We start from the raw sequence: 17,095 nt of genomic DNA, 5'->3' as shown, positions 1-17,095 counted from the left end.
CACAACAACACAGATGTGTAATTTTATTCTGTTTCTTGTGTTGGGTGTGCAACCTAAAAAAAGTGAGTGTGGTTACTAACTATCCAACCAACACCACTTTACTTGCCGACATGTTTCACTGCCATCGATTTTCAGGCAGTTTCTTCAGGGCGTCATATGTATTAAAGCCACTACATAGGGACAAACAAGTCTTCGCAACTGGAAAATAAATGAAAATAAAACCACGTTTATTTAAAAAAAGAGAGGAACCTGTCTGTGAACTATATATAGTCCTGTCCCACACACTTATAACTCTGTTTTAATTACCCTCACACGGCCATCAGTACTCGTACCAGCCGGTAGGGTAATGGTCTTTTGAAACAACACCAGTTGTGGGTCATAAATCCTTCCCCTTCAATTTTACTGCGGAGATTTGGGTAAAAAGAAAGAAATTGTGTATATCATATATAATCCTATCTCACATTATAGATACATATGGAACAACATCATTTTATCCCAAATTGAGCTATGGGTGTGTCAGCAAAAACGTTTCTAAATCTCTTTGGGAGAAAAAATGAAAATAAATATAAAACACCCACACATTCTAGAATTCTTTCTTCCTAGCAGGGCTCACAGCATGTGATTAACTCGATCATATTAATCTCAAAGCGTGGGTCTGACTCGATCTTGTAGCTTTTTATTGGTCTCACAAGGGTCGATTCACACATTTCCAATTAAAACCATACACATTCTGCCCATTTGATAAGTATGCAAAATTTTATTTTCAAGCGATTTAATTCAGGCACTTCTAAACTCATTTCTATATACTCTATAGCATGGTGAGTAATTCCGGATATATCACAACCCGAATCGTGACAAGCTAGACCATCGGGCTTCGCAGAGCCAAAAAACCTCTATGTCCAACAGCACTCGACAAACTTCGAAAAAGGAGGTTACAATCTAGTTGACAGAGTCTCTGAGTACCTATATCACAGGATAAATCAGCCTTACTACCGCAAGTGAAAACGAACAAATAGACTGCCTCACTCATGTAGAGTTGCCCCGGAGCCCATACTCCTTACCACGATAGAGAAAGGTGACCGGCATTAACTCCGCCTGTGTGTCATCTCGAGAGACAGTGTGTTTTATCTCTCCCCATAATATCTTTGGTGGCAACCACTGTTTCATATGTTCCTCTCCTACCTCTTTTGAAGGCTGTTTACAGGTGATTTTGGTTCTCCATGTTTGGAATTCTAGTGTACTGTTGGTTATGAAAAACCAGATATAAAAGTCAGGTTACAGCCCTTATTTATTCAAAATAAGAGATATTGTTAATAATACGATGCAAACAATAATAAAGAATAATTAAGAAAAAGGAAAAATGCTGTTGAATTTTACCTCCCCGTTTTTTCTAAAAAGCCCCTTTCTTTTCCTTTTTTTCAAAAAAGCTGTGTAATTACGAAGCAATATCGAAAAGCTATATTAATACCCCCATGTATAGAGGAGGAACTGATAAAGTTGTTTGATTTTACTAACATAAGCCGAGATCTCGCGAGATTTCGGCGCTTAACACACAAGAATAGAGGTTTCCAATGTATTCCTGACCAATCCAAAATGGCGTCCGTATTATCGCGAGATTACGCCACAAAAACGAGAGATAAAACACACTGTCTCTCGAGATGACACACAGGCGGAGTTAATGCCGGTCACCTTTCTCTCTTTTTGCTGACACACCCATAGCTCAATTAGGGATAAAATGATGTTGTTCCATATGTACCTATAATATGAGATAGGATTATATATGATATACACAATTTCTTTCTTTTTACCCAAATCTCCACAGTAAAATTGAAGGGGAAGATTTTATGACCCACAACTGGTGTTGTTTCAAAAGACCATTACCCTACCGGCTGGTACGAGTACTGATGGCCGTGTGAGGGTAATTAAAGCAGAGTTATATGTGTGTGGGACAGGACTATATATAGTTCACAGATAGGTTCCTCTCTTTTTTTAAATAAACGTGGTTTTATTTTCATTTATTTTCCAGTTGCGAAGACTTGTTTGTCCCTATGCAGTGGCTTTAATACATATGACGCCCTGAAGAAACTGCCTGAAAATCGATGTCAGTGAAACATGTCGGCAAGTAAAGTGGTGTTGGTTGGATAGTTAGTAACCACACTCACTTTTTTTAGGTTGCACACCCAACACAAGAAACAGAATAAAATTACACATCTGTGTTGTTGTGTGTATTTTACATGTTGTTTGACACTTTACTGGTTGTTTTTGGTATATTCTCACTGCATACACTTACCTTTGTTTGTGTTTCTTGGACACAAATTTCTTTTTTCCAAGCTTGATGGTGCCAATGATGAGAACAGGGCAATCCTGGTGAGTACCTGCCATGTTCCCGTGGGTGGTGCGCCCGTGAGGTGTCATCTCGCTCTCACACACTTTTTTGTATTGTTTACTTGGGTATAGTTTTGACACTTAGGTGTGTGTTGTTATATGTTTCGCAATTGGAATTTTTATGGTTATCATATGGGAATGGGCGGATATTAAAGGAGGCACACTTTTAGGATACACCTACTATCCCAACAATTAATGAAAAGGGAGGAGATTTGTAATATTGAAGCAATATACAGTGTTCCTAAAAAGAATTTCAATAGTCGATAGGTGCCCATATAGTCTAGGTCATTTATGTTGGTTTGCAGGCCCTGCCTGTACCAGGCCTCAAAATGGCCCCCACCCACATGGCAAGGCCCCAACAATACCCCAAAAAGTTGAAAAGCACTCAAAAATCACCACAATTCCATGACATCCATGCCCTCAATGATGTTTAAATTCAAGACACCCCACAGAAAGACTAGGCCCATGCACCACTCACTACACCTGGGCCTACTGGCTAGTGAGTCTTTACAGGTACCCCAAAATTAAAAAAAAATCAACATATAACAGTGAGCTAAAATTCCATGATATAAATGAGAATTAAGTTAAAAAAATCACAAACAGTTGTATCATGCACCCATGACTAACCCTGGGCCTACTGGATACTGTGGCTACCCACCACAATATATATTTTGTTAAAGTTGTGAAAAAAGTTTTAGAACTGTAGTTGCCTCAACTGCAATGCCCCAAACAAACAACACCAACTTACTTGTAATATCTCAAGTCCAAAAGTGATCCAAACTCCAAAGTCCAAAAAGTCCTCAAATACAAATATTCAGCAGCAGTCACAAAAAGTAATCCTTCCAGCTCCACGGCCAAATGAAAAGTGACCAGGACATGGACAAAGCACTGGGAGGAGCCTGCTCGACAGGAGCAGGAAGTTGGAGACTCTTGGGTACTTCCTTCCTACCAACCCACCCCAATAAATGGACTCCTGCAACAAAAAGTGCAGCCAAATGTCAATCTGAGGAGTTATTCTGATCAAAATCATCATTTTCAGAAGGTGTATGCTTCCTGCTGTGGAATTATTGTGCAGAATTCCAATTTTTGCAATTTCGGGAACGCAAGCTGGTCAAATCTCCGTGCCGGAAGTCAGCTGCGCGCCGCATCTACGTGTTCGGCATTGTTTACTCCAGCAATGCGTGATCGCGGGCCTTTATGACGTACTCGCATTGTCAAACTCTCGCTGTGCAAGATGGCAAGCCACGATAACGTAATTGCATTCGAAAAACTCTCGCGCGATCATGCAGCAAGATCGAAAATGGCGCAGCACACGCAAAACCGGGAGAAAAACAACTAGGCGGACTCAGAATCACGGTAAGTCAACGCTGCGCGCGCAATATTGTTTTTTTCAAGCGCGACCAAGCAAAATAATTCGTAGCTTGCGAATTTGCAGATCATTGAGTAAATTCGCGCGATTCGCGGATCGCGAAATCGTCAAAAATCCTCTAATTCACCCGCGAAATGGATTTTCGGCCCATACTTAATACCTTGCTTGTAGTGTATCAGGTACAGCACTGAGAAGACGTGTAGAGCTTGAACATTGCAGTTCGTACCGGGTGGTGTGGACGGGGAGAGTGGTTTGGCGCTCCGCAGTCATGCTTCCGCCGTCTCTGGTTGATTGGTTTCTCCGCTGTGGTGTGACTGGCTGTTTGGGGCATCCTGATTTATACGGCGGTCGGGACGTCATTACGCATGGCGATGGGTCTTTAGTGGCTCCCACTACCGCGGTGGTGGATGCATTTTTATGGCGGTTCACATAGCACCGCGGTGGAGGGGAAATGGGCTTAGTTTGCCCATTGTCATATGGCGGCCGTGAGGACCGTTGCTCGCATGCGGAAAATTGAATTTTCCGCCACCGCCAGCATCGCGGTGGTGCCTCCACTCGCATCATAATAGGCCCCTAAGTGTTTCGCTGGCAACCTCTAAGAAGTATTGGGCACCGCAGATATCAGAGTAGCTCTTGTTTTCAATGTAACCTGTTTTGTTTCCTGACTGAGAAGTCAACAATGTACCCTTTCCTCTCAGTGGCTGTAGTAGGTGGGTCTCATAAGACATTTTGAACCCCTGCCCTGAGCAGTTCTTCATCAGCACTTATCCATCTCTTTAAAGGTTTTGGTTGATGTCTCTTCTTTTTTTGCTCAGTTGTTCATTGAAAAGTGGATAGTAGGCTTCCACCATTCAAGTTTTATCCAGGCCTGGATGGAACTTGTTAAGTTTCACTCAGCAGAATTTCACGGATTTAAAACAAAAACTCTGAGAGTTCCCACAGAATTCTGCAAACGGGCGGAATTAGGCATTTAGTTTTGCCCGCACTGTGATTTAGCACTAAGAGCTTGCTCTGAGCTGAAAATTCAGCGCAAGTTGCACCACGTGGCACACCAGAGGGAGTAGCTTCTCATGTTTATTTTGCTACTGCTCAAGTAGATTTTCTACTCGAGTGACAGCGAACACTCATTACTGCCTGAGACAGCCATTTGCCCTCATAGTTACTGAAAATTGCAGTAGGGGATTGCTTGCACTTGCTAACTTACTGTTTTCGAGCCATGTGCTGGTGGTTGGCAGAATTTGGCCAGTACTCCGTTTCACAAGCGTAATGTGGAGTGGCCAAAATTCTGTCAATTTCGCTGATGGAGCGTAATATATTGCCCACCCCCTAGTTTTACATTGGGGACTGAGGGAGGCACTCGTGGGATGGCCTCAAAATGTTAACAAAAGCAGAGGTCCGAATGATCACCTCTACGGATAGGTTCTAGCCGTCTTTACCTAGTTCTTAGTTTCAGAAATTCTCACTGACCAAGGAATGATCTGAAACCAGAACCTGTGTCTAATTCCATTGAGAGTGTGTGGAGACACAAACTGATTTGAAACCTCAGTCATTATCTTCAGCATTGTATTAACTGATAAACAGCAACTACCAGTTTTAAAGATAAAGTAATGCAAAGCAAATTCTGCCCGCCATGTAGGGACTGGTGCACTTTCATGCTCAGCCCCCAACAAAGTCCTCTTGGGCTTGTTTACTTCTTTTGACTCTGCACTTGACTGCAGTTGTCACTCAGCTTTGTAACTCACTTTCTGTTTGCTTCAGCTCTCTTGAGGGGGGCCCCTCAACAGAATTGAGGTGAAATGTTTGTCGGTATAAATAAAATGCTGGTTGAGGTACAGGTCAAAAACTCACTTCAGAAGTCAACTGTTGAATAACTCTGCAGCTGTCAGTTTCATTAGCTTCTCTTTTAGATACCCTAAGTTACTCCATAACAACAAATTATTTTTTCATAGCAGGTTCTACCTTTTCTCTCCTTTAACTCATTTAGTTATCAGTCAAGTCTTCATTAAATCAAAACCCTCCAATCAGGTATGTTAAACTTCACTGCCCTCCCCTTCAAATAGTTTCCTTCCTGTTTTATATCTCATAATTCCTGACCTGCTGCGCCTGAGGTGCACTGCTGCTTGGATTATTTTTTAAAGTATACTTTTGTTTGGTTATTGGGGTATAGTTAGTTTTCAGATTCATGGGCTTTGCATTTATTTGTGATTTTCTAATATGTACACTATTTGAACTTGTATTAGAGGGGTGATGTTCATTATTTATTTATGTAGAAAGTTTTATATGTAGCGTGAACATGACCCAGGCGGGAATCTGATCCCATTATAATTAGGATAGGAGGGTATAGAGGTGGAGAGGACAAGCATTACTTGAATATGCATTAAAGGAATTTATACAAACGCTTTGGAGGCGGAATTGGAGGCGAGCACAACAGACTCCCCTAGATATGGTACGAAGCAGGTTGTCTCACTTCTCCATGCGGACGACGCAGCCCGAGCCAGGATAGGTGCCCAAAAGGCACTTGCGAAATATAATTAGTTCATGGCAACAAGGTGTTTAAAAATCAATGTCAAAAAATCATTTATGATGATCTGTGGGAAAGGAAGGGCTAAATGTAGGGCAATCCAGGTGGATGGTCTTACTATTTAATGCACGAAAACGTTCTCCTATCTGGGGGTGTGTGGGTGGCGACCACAAAAAATAGGACTTTTGCTATTTAAACGCTCTGTAGCAGCCCTAATAAATTTTTCAGAACAATTGGGTAAAAGACCACCTGAAATTCTCCTAAAAATATACGTAGCCAAATGTAGAAGCATTGTCCAATATGGGGATGGAATTTGGGGTATTCAGAACGTGTCATCTATTCAAGAAGCGGAAAATGTTTTTTTAGATATCTGTTATCGCTTCCACAAGGTACGTCAGTCTTTAACTGCCATGCAGAATTAGGTATGGAACATATCTCGGATCTAATAAAAATGCAATCTATCCTAATCTGGCACAGAGTATGGACTGAAGAAGCTCTGGGTTTTAGCCGGGAAATTGTAAAAATTGCTATGGCTCTTGATAATGCAAAGTACATCCCATGGCTAGCTTATGTCAAGGATGTTTTTAGTGACTTGCAAAGACCAGTATTGTTTAATAATCCTGAACTAAACAGAGGGCTATCTAGGAAAGAATTAAAAGGAATGTGTATGTACCACTTCGAAATGTTAAGATGCTCAGGTGAAATTACAAAAACAAATGTAATACACCATCAAATGACCCTTACTTGTTGGATGGTTCAACCGTATCTGTCTATTTGTAACATTGGTTTTGATCGTTTTATATTGACTAGATTTAGATTTGAACTATTCCATCGTCTGGTTACTTTCCCAACAAAAAATGACTGGTCAAGAAAACTGGAGCTTTGCCCATGTGACAATTTGTCTGTACAGTCCACTTGATCTTATTTTGTAAATATTATGATTGCGAACGTAGAAGATGGATCAAGCAATATTTGAGACAGGGCTATTGGCGACAATGTAGACCCACGTACCTAAGTTTGCAACAATTAGAAAATGAGAAATGTATTATGGTAATGACTGGCTTTTTAAAGAGTATCTTGAGGAAGCGGAAACTAATGATTATGGACAATTGATTTATGCTTATATGTAAAATGCTTTATAACGATGATTGTATCAGTTTAATACTTTTAAAGGTTTTTAGGGTTCAGTGTAATCCAGTAATTATGAAATGCTGTATATATTTATGTAGCTTTTATGATTTTATCTATTTTTAAAATCGAATAATGCTTTTTCTGATTCTGATTTATTAAAGGAACAAAATAGGATTGCATCACAATTAGGGTAGGACGAATACAGTACAGGGAGAAGAACATTCGATACATAAGTGAGCATAGCAGTGAATGCTGGGACTCAAAAGTGAACAACAATCTAGGTGTCAATCAGGGGGCAGTAAATAAGCACTGGGGCCAGGCCAATGTGGTGTGATGTTCAAGGAGTGCAGAAAATATTTTTAATTGTCAGCAACCAGATGTTCTTCTAATGCACTGTGGCAGGAACAGTATAGGTTTTTCCATTGGACTTAATCTGACTCTTAGCAAAAACACACTTTTAGAGATAGAATGCCTCTTTTCCCTTTCTCTTTAATTGTGTTTTCTAACATAATATAGTGGCAAAAGAGGTTGTAAAGAGGTTTTATAATAGATGGCTACACTTCCAGTATAAATACTATGCTTTTAAATGGTTTAAAACGTTTCCAAGCTTGTATATGTGCCATACAGTACAGTGCAGCACACATGCAAAGCTTAAAAGGGCTGGAGAAAATAACTTTTTTCTCCAATTTAGTGTCAAGGAGGTTTAGTTGTTTAGTGCAAAGCTCTGTCTACCAATTTTAGTCGATAGGGCTTTGCTTAAAAAATCGTGGGTGGTTGCATGGGAATATGGCCTGGATACCCGTCACCCCCTCCCAACACAATTCCCCAAGAATGGGAAGACGGATACAGTTCTTGAGCTTTTGGAAGGCGGGAGGGAGTTACCCTCCCGGCCGTATTTATTAAAATATGAAACAAAATTAAAACATTAAAATAACAGTTTCATATCATGTACAATTTCATTTATACATTACGATGTTTATTGGCTAACCTTAACATATCTCTAATACAAAGGTTCTCCTAGCCGATTCTAAAACATCCTGTAAATGCATTTCTCAAAATTCAAATTGTACATCCTAACATTACGGGCCAACGGCAAGGTCGTAACCGGTGTCAGATCCCTAATACCAGACTCCCCCCCTTACTTGTGAGGGGCGGGCGCACAGAGGACTGTACCTCTGTGCCAACTTCCAATTCCCCTTGTCTTAACGGGGGCCCATACTTACTTGACGCCATCTTGGTGGTCGTCTGAGGACTCGTGTGAGGTGTCTAGAAGGTAGCGTAGACCCCCCTCCCACCCCACACTGCTTACCACATCCGCCGTCGCGGATGTCCTTGCCCCGGGAAATTCCAAGGAGGGGACCCGTAGCCCCTCCCCCCAGGGAGGGGTCTTGACCGCCTTCCCTTTCGGCGGTCCCATCCTTAGAAGGGTAGCGCCTCCCCGTGTGAGGGGCCAATGGCCACCTCCCCCCGGAGACCCCGGAATCCGCTGGACTACCACACTGTCCCCGATTGCTCCCTGATCAGTCTTGGACCTGGCTATCGAGATCACCATTGTCTCGCCCTTAATTTGAATGTGTTCTCGACACAGTCCTCCCCCCGTGTCCTGCTTGTTCCTCGCTACCAGTTCGCTTACCCGCATAGCCCCATGGAATGCTAATGCAAAAGCGGCCCAGAACAGCACCGTCTCGGATTGAGATGAACATGTCGCAGGAAGTACGGACATTAAAAGGGACAATCTTTCCAAACCTATCGGGTGCCTCTCATCCCCTCTGCGACCCTCAAGGCGTTGCCACCCACGCAGTGCCTTCTGTACCAGAAAGGATGATGTGGGGTCCTGGATGCCATGAGCCCGCGCCATGAAGGAAATGGCGGCCCGGTGCCTATTGGCCGTAGCCACTGATCTGCCTGCCTGATGTAATGATACCAGAAATTTCAGGACATACTCCTCCTGCCCCCAGTGCTCCCCCACAGCTGAACCCAAAAAGGACCAATAGGAACGGAACGCCCCTTCATATGCCTTCCTTGTCCTGGGTGCTAGACTCTCTCCCACGAGGTTTTGTAATCCGGGGCACCGAGAGACCGGAGAGCTTCGGGAAATGGTGCCGCCACCGAGTCCGCTGAGGGCAGAAAACCCTGGAAGGCCTGCATATGGGAACGAGAGAGTGCATCAGCTGCCTGGTTTAGTACCCCTGGCACGTGTCTTGCCCTAAAGTGGACGTTTAGTCTCATACATAGCAGGACAATTTCCTTCAGCAATCTCAAAATCCATTTGCAGCGTGCTGCCTGATTATTGATACACTCAACCACGGTCATATTATCAGACCAGAACACCACAGAGCGATCACGAAACCCCTCTGGCCAAGTTTTCAAGGCCACCAGAATCGGGAACAGCTCCAGAAACCCAATGTTACCAGTGAGTCCATTATCGTGCCACCACACAGGCCAGGTTCGTGCCGACCATTGATTGCCAAATATGGCGCCAAAACCTACACTCCCTGCCGAGTCGGTCCACAACCCCAGTTCCTCCGAGGTCCACACAACACGACCGTTGAAATCCGCCAGGAATGCCAGCCATATGAGCATATCCTGGCGAACTTCTGCTGACAGTCTTGTGCGGTGGTGCCCTTCCTTGAGGCCCACCATGGCTTGTGCGATAGAACGGGAAAAGGGGCGAGCCATCGGTATTACCCTCAGGGCAAAGTTAAGCTGACCCACAGCCTGTTGTAACTGATGTAGAGTTACTTTTCTCTCGCCGAGACACATTTCGAGCGAGGCCCTGAATTTCATTATCTTCCCTTTGGGCAAGCGGAAGCACCCCTCTACAGAATCAAGCTCAATTCCCAGAAACTCGAGTGTAGTAGATGGCCCTACCGTCTTACCTGGTGCCAGTGGCACGCCAAATTCCTTCATAAGAGTACAGAATTCCCTCAAAGCCTGTGCACATTCCGTGTCCCCGGCTGCCCCCAGGAACAGAAAATCATCAAGGTAATGCATAACCTGTGTAAAGCCTGTGGCCCTTGTGAACGCCCATTGCAAAAAACTACAGAATTTTTCAAAATACGCACAAGAGATGGAGCAACCCATTGGCATACATTTATCCATGTAATAGCGTCCTTGAAACATAAAACCTAGGAGTCGCTGATCATCTGGGTGTACTGGGAGCAACCGGAACGCTGACTCGATGTCTGATTTAGCCATCAGCGCTCCGGGCCCCAGGCGATTCAAAATGGCGACGGCCTCATCGAAGGAAGCGTACCGCACCGAACAATCTCCCGGGTCAATCGCATCGTTCACCGAAAGACCCTTAGGAGCAGACAAATTGTGTATTAACCTGAACTCGCCTGGGTCCTTCTTGGGGACCACTCCCAACGGTGAACAAACAAAATCGCCAACTGGTGGCATGTCATATGGTCCAGCAACCCGACCTCGGGCCACTTCCTTTCCAATCTTTGCCTGCACCACCGCCGTATTTTGTTGAACCGATAGTTGGTTCTTACATTGTGCCTCCCCCCAAAAATCCCCCGCCGGGATGCGGAAACCATATGAGAAACCGTCTCGCAACACCCCGGCGGAGATATGATCAGGGTATTCGTTCAGCCAAGGGATCAGTGCCATGATATCAACAGGAGTAGGTAATGGTGCCCCTCGGTCGATTTTAGACCTGTTTGGCGCCTCCTCTACCTCCCGTATCACCATTCTTGGCTCTGCACGAGGGGGGATCGGGGCACCGGACCATACGTTCGGGGGGACCGAGTGGTCGCCCCTTTCCATTCACACTTGTTGCCCCTTTGATACCCCTTGACTTAAAGTTGTGCAAAGAGCTAGTTTGTGTTACATTGGTGCTACTTTCTAGTGCAAATTAAGATTTGTGTTCGATAATAATAGTTTATCAAGACCTTTTCACTGGTTTGCATCTCTTTTTGTGACTTTGACACTGCTGCAAAGCTTGATAAATCTGGCCTGCAAAGAAAATACACACTGACCATCCATGTGTGACATGGATTGAATGGATGGAATCACTGACAGAATATCGATAACCAGAATATTGACTACAAATATATCAGACCTGAAATATCGTTGTCCAGAATATCGAAGTCCTATCTACAGAAAGGTAATATCGAAAAAATATTGTTAGCAAAAATATCGTTAAAAGTATCGTATTTTAAGTTTAAAAAATAATGTACAATAAAGTAAATAATACATATAATTAAAAGAAACAGTTAAAATTACTTTAAAATTTTAAAATTATAACTAATACATATAAGTTAAAAATAAATTAAAGATATATATGTATAAAATATAAATTATATAATTATTTAACACTTTTAAATAATTATTTTAATAACTTATAAATTGTTAAACAACATACTAAAATTATAAATACAGATAAATACACATACACCAATAATATAAATAAAAATATAAAAAATATATATAAAAAATTAAAAAAATTAAATATTTTAAAAATACATTATACACTACATTAACTAAAACAGTAGAGAAAATATTGGATAGCGGAGGGGATAAAATGACTATTCCTACTCCAGAGAGTGCAACAGTAGTGAAAGTGTCGGATAGCGTAGAGGTAAAAATTACTATTCCCACTCCAGAGAGTGCAACAGTAGGGAAAGTGTTGATAGCATAGGGGTAAAAATTACTATTCCCACTCCAGAGAGTGCAACAGTAGGGAAAGTGTTGGATAGAGAAGGGGTAAAAACTAACTATTGACACTCCAGAGAGTGTAACAGTAGGGAAAGTGTTGGATAGAGCAGGGCTAAAATGTACTATTCCCACTCCAGAGAGTGCAAGAGTAGGGAAAGTTTTGGATAGCGAAGGGGCTAAATTTACTATTCCCACTCCAGAGAGTGCAACAGTAGAGAAAGTGCTGGAGAGCGTAGGGGTAAAAATTACTATTTACTCCAGAGAGCGCAACCATAGGGAAAGTGTTGGATAGCTGAGTGTTTAAATTAACATACTTAAAAAAAAAAAATAATTAATAATTCATTCTTTATAAATGCTAACAAATAAACATTAATATTTACTTCATTATAATTGACTTACTTCCCACTCTATTCCCCTATAAACCCACAACGTGGACCTAAAAACACAACACAATTAATATAATTATCAATTATTAAATTAATAAAAATTAATTCTGAATTAACAATTTATTAACAATAATTTATTTATCAATACCAATAAACAAAACATAATATTTACTTTATTAAAATTATAGTACTTCCCACCCTATTCCCCTATAAACCCACAACCCAAAATTAATTACCAATTAATGATTAACAATAAATTAATTATCAAAACCAATAAATACAAATGTATAATTACTTTATTATAATTAAATTACTTCCCACCCTATTCCACTATAAACCACAACCTGCTAAAAGACAAATAATATATTTACCAAATAATTATTAATCGTTACCAACCAATTCATAACTGATTAAGAATAAAATAATAAATACAATTAACAATATTAAATATTAAATACATACATATTAATCAATAACATATATTAATGAATTTATTATAATTACATTACTTCCCACTCTATTCCCCTATAAACCCACATCCCGCTACGGAACTAAAACACTAAATTTACTTGAAAAGTCATTAATAACTTCTAAAAATGTAATACATACAATAAAATATAAATACAATACATGAACAAAAATATAAAATACATACATTTCAAATCCATACAAAAATAAATAACACTAATATAAACATTGATAATATTAACAACAATATTTTTACAAACAATATTACTGTCTTCGATATTAAACAGCTCAATACTTTTTACCTTACTGTTGATATACTGGTCCATGATATTCTTCCTTTCAATATTTTTGTACCTCGATATTAAAAAGTCGATATTATTGTAGGTCCCAAAAAAACTTGATATTATGTCTGTTTATCGAATGGAGGACCTGGGTGAAAACTGGAAGTCAAATTCGAACAGAAGAGGCCAGTAAGCACTCTCCCAATGAATGAAACACAAATAAAACCTGCCCATCTACTAAAATGAAAATGATACTGTGACTGTCAGGCTTTCCAATCCTGTTGAGATGACATTATTATGTTACATGCAATAGACCTGCATGATGGTGAGCACTCTGTAGAAAAATAAAAAGCAGCAGAGTCTTACTGCAAAAGGAACTCAAATAAGTGGTGCATGCTGTGCCTTGAAATGCAGAGGAAAGTCCAATCTCAACAATGTTCCACTGTCTCCCCAGTGCCAGAATTTTCCTTCAACTCTTGTCTTGTTTGTGTAGCGTTGTTTAAAAGTGCATATGAACACCGATGATTCAAAGCTTTCATTGTGTAGATGCAGTTATTTTCTCTTGCTTGTGCTGATGATATAGGTTTTATCCACTCAGGTGCCAGTGTTGACTAGACATTTTGTGATAACTTGTACCAAAAGTTTACATTTCATTTACTGTGATCTCCTAGGATATGTAATTCTGTTTACCACCAAAATAAAGACAACCTCTTTCACCTTTTCCCTTCTCTGTAGCATCTATAGAATGTAGTCTTTGGGCCTAGTCTCCATCTTTACTGAATCAAAGCAGCTCTAAACACCTCAAGGACTGCTGCCACACATGAAATAAAATCAAGTGCGCATTGCTTAATCCCTGTATAGACTTTGCGGATGCTGCTTCTGAGCAAGTGGGATAGCCTCAGATTTTACCAAAGTACAGGATATTAAATCATCCTCTGTGTAAAAAGTAAGCAGCGTCCTAGGCCATAGTCACATACTATGGAGGTTTCATCAGATGTATTACATCACTCACTAAACCATTCAGAGACTTCCTTAAATCTACTTTCATATGGGCTTAGACGGAGGAACACCAACAAGACCTCCAGCCAGCAAAAATGGATTTTAAGACAAAACTATCCAGCAATATTTTGATCCAACAATAGAGAACACTTTTTTCATGTATTCCAATACAATGGAGTTGGGGACTGTACTTCTTCAGAACAATCATGTGAGGTCTGATCCTCAACAACGTATGCAAGTCAGGCCCTCACCCCATATAGCAATGCTACTCACATATCAAGAAAATAGTAATCACTATTTACATCCATCTTAACCTGTCTGGTCAGACTATTCAGGTGTCAAATATCCACAAAGCACTGATATCCCTATTCCAAAGTCCTCCTCAGGCTCCTCACTATGCATTCAGAAGTGGATGCTTTAGTTGCAAGAGTTTTCATTTACTTTTCAATATTGACCAGGGGCTTACATTCCATATCAATATCTATAACATGCCAGGACTGTCATGAATCCAAGAAGTAGAGACTGTTGCATAAACAGAAGAGTATGCCAGGTTGGTAGCTGAAGGGTGACATCAGCTGCTGCTGCTCTTTACTGATGTGCAGGTATTCATAGCAGCAGATGACTGAATCCAGTTAACAGTTCATTCAAAAAACATAGTATTACCATGCCTTTTTTTGTTTATAACATTCATTGACACTGAAGGAAAACATAATCTTTTTGCTAAGCAGCCATGGTTTCCGTGGTGAATAAAATCCTACCTTGGGAAATGGTTTACAATGGAAGAGCTTAGGAGGAGTAGAAATGTATGGGCTTGTTCACACGGTGATATGGTAATTCGTTTGTTTTCAAGGTGTGAAAATCATTTTGATTTTGATAAATGAGGAAAGAATGGTATCAAAATGAAACAAATCACCTCAAAAGTTATTAAAAAATGCTAACCTTCTTCATACTAAGTAATGACTATTGGCCTAGTGGTGGTGATTGCACACATGTGTTCCTTTACACTAGGTATCAAACCGCATTCCTGAAAGATCATTCTCTTATTTAGTTTTACATAACTGAGAATGGATCCACTTCAGAGCAGCCACTGCCTGCTGGCAGTTTTTGACATGTTTAGACATTGAATAACATGCCACAAATCTGTGAAAGGCTGTGCATGCACAACCAGTTTATGGTGTGTTGTGGAAGAAAATCTATAATTTGTGAAATGAGTTGTAAAAAATGACTTAAATGGTGATATTAGAGAAAAACAGAAGAGAATAGAAAAATTGTGGATGTTCATAACATTTCTGAATCAGATGCATTGCTTTTATTGTCAATATAAAGATTTAGGTAATAATTGTAAGTGCCAATATGTACAAACATAATGCATACTTTATGGATGATGCGGTGGGAAACGTAAGTGAGTTGTGCAAAAATTAACCCTGGACAGTTTACTCCGATCCGCTCGCTGAGTTTTCCGCACTCCGTGATACGCGAAGTTCGCAGAGTTCGCAGAGTTCCGAAAAACTCACTGAGTTTTTTCCTTGCTCAAGTTGACGACCATGAGCGAGGAAAATCAATCTCCTGTCAGGGTTTTCTTCGTTTGCAATCGTCAACATCAAGTTGGCGAGCGCGATCATGGAAAATCAACATCCTGGTGAGATTTCTCAGTGCGGGGGGTCAAGTTTCTTATTGCGAGTGGTCGTGTATGCTAGCGACACTCGCTTTGAGAAAGTGCCCGTTCACATTGAGAAAGCTGCAGCTCGAGTACAAATCCACACAAGCGGCAGAAAATGAAATTAAATGAAATTAAATGAGTCTTATAACGCTCTACTAAGCCCGAAGGCATCAAGGCGCCTACCAAAAACCATCAAAAAGATCAGATAACCAGCACTATGGGTACGCCTTTGAAAATAGCCACGTTTTAAGAGCTTTCCGAAACTTCAGGACAGACACCTGAGATTTAATTTCTATGGGAAGTGTATTCCACAGCTTGGGGGCAACCGTTGAAAACGCCTTCCCGCCCCATTTAGTTCTACAAACACGGGGCACCACAAGTAAGCTCTTAGTAGAGGAGCGCAGATCTCTGCCCGGTACATAGGGGAGCAGCGACTTCATCACACCACCTGCCCCCTTACCAGAGAGTGCCCCGTAGGTCAAACACAGAGTCTTGAAGGCTTTCCTGGACTCAATAGGAAGCCAGTGCAGGCTTTTCCTAGCGGCTGTGGCATACATTGTATAACTTGAAAAACCAACGGAGTGCTCCTTACGCCATTCATTTCTTCAGAGGAAAGTCTGGGGGCATCAAGAACAAACTTCGCCGCCGCATTCTGGGCAGTTTGAAGGCGCTGCAACAGGCCTTTATTGATGCCAGCGTACAAAGCGTTGCAGTAATCGAGTCGCGAAACGACCAATGCAATGACAACCTGTTTTCGAGCCTGAGGGGACAGATAGTGTTTAATTTTGCGCAGAATTTTAATGATGCCCCAGCACGTAGCAACTGTCCTGTTGACCTTCTGTGCCATTAAGAGAGCAGGATCGATCATAACTCCCAGATTCCTGGCAGAGTCTGTAGGTGTAGGACAGACTCCCAGCGAGGGGGGCCACCATTCGGCCGACCAGATGTTCGAGTTTCCGCCGAAAACCATAATCTCGGTCTTCTCCCCATTCAACTTCAGTGAATTGTAGGTCATCCACTTAGAAACCGCCTCCATGCAATTTCTGAAGTTGAGAACGGAAGAGTTCCGTGAATGAGAGAGAGAGACCAAGATCTGGGTATCATCGGCGTAGGAGACTATCTCCATCCCAAATGATCTTACAAGCCTGGCAAGTGGGGCCACATAGTTGTTGAACAGGGTCGGACTTTATGCCAACCCTTGTGGCACCCCCCATTGCACAGGTGTGGGTGGAG

This window comes from Lissotriton vulgaris, chromosome 8 (assembly GCF_964263255.1).
Source record: "Lissotriton vulgaris chromosome 8, aLisVul1.2, whole genome shotgun sequence".
Classification (NCBI taxonomy): domain Eukaryota; kingdom Metazoa; phylum Chordata; class Amphibia; order Caudata; family Salamandridae; genus Lissotriton; species Lissotriton vulgaris.
This window is presented reverse-complemented; position numbering follows the sequence as displayed.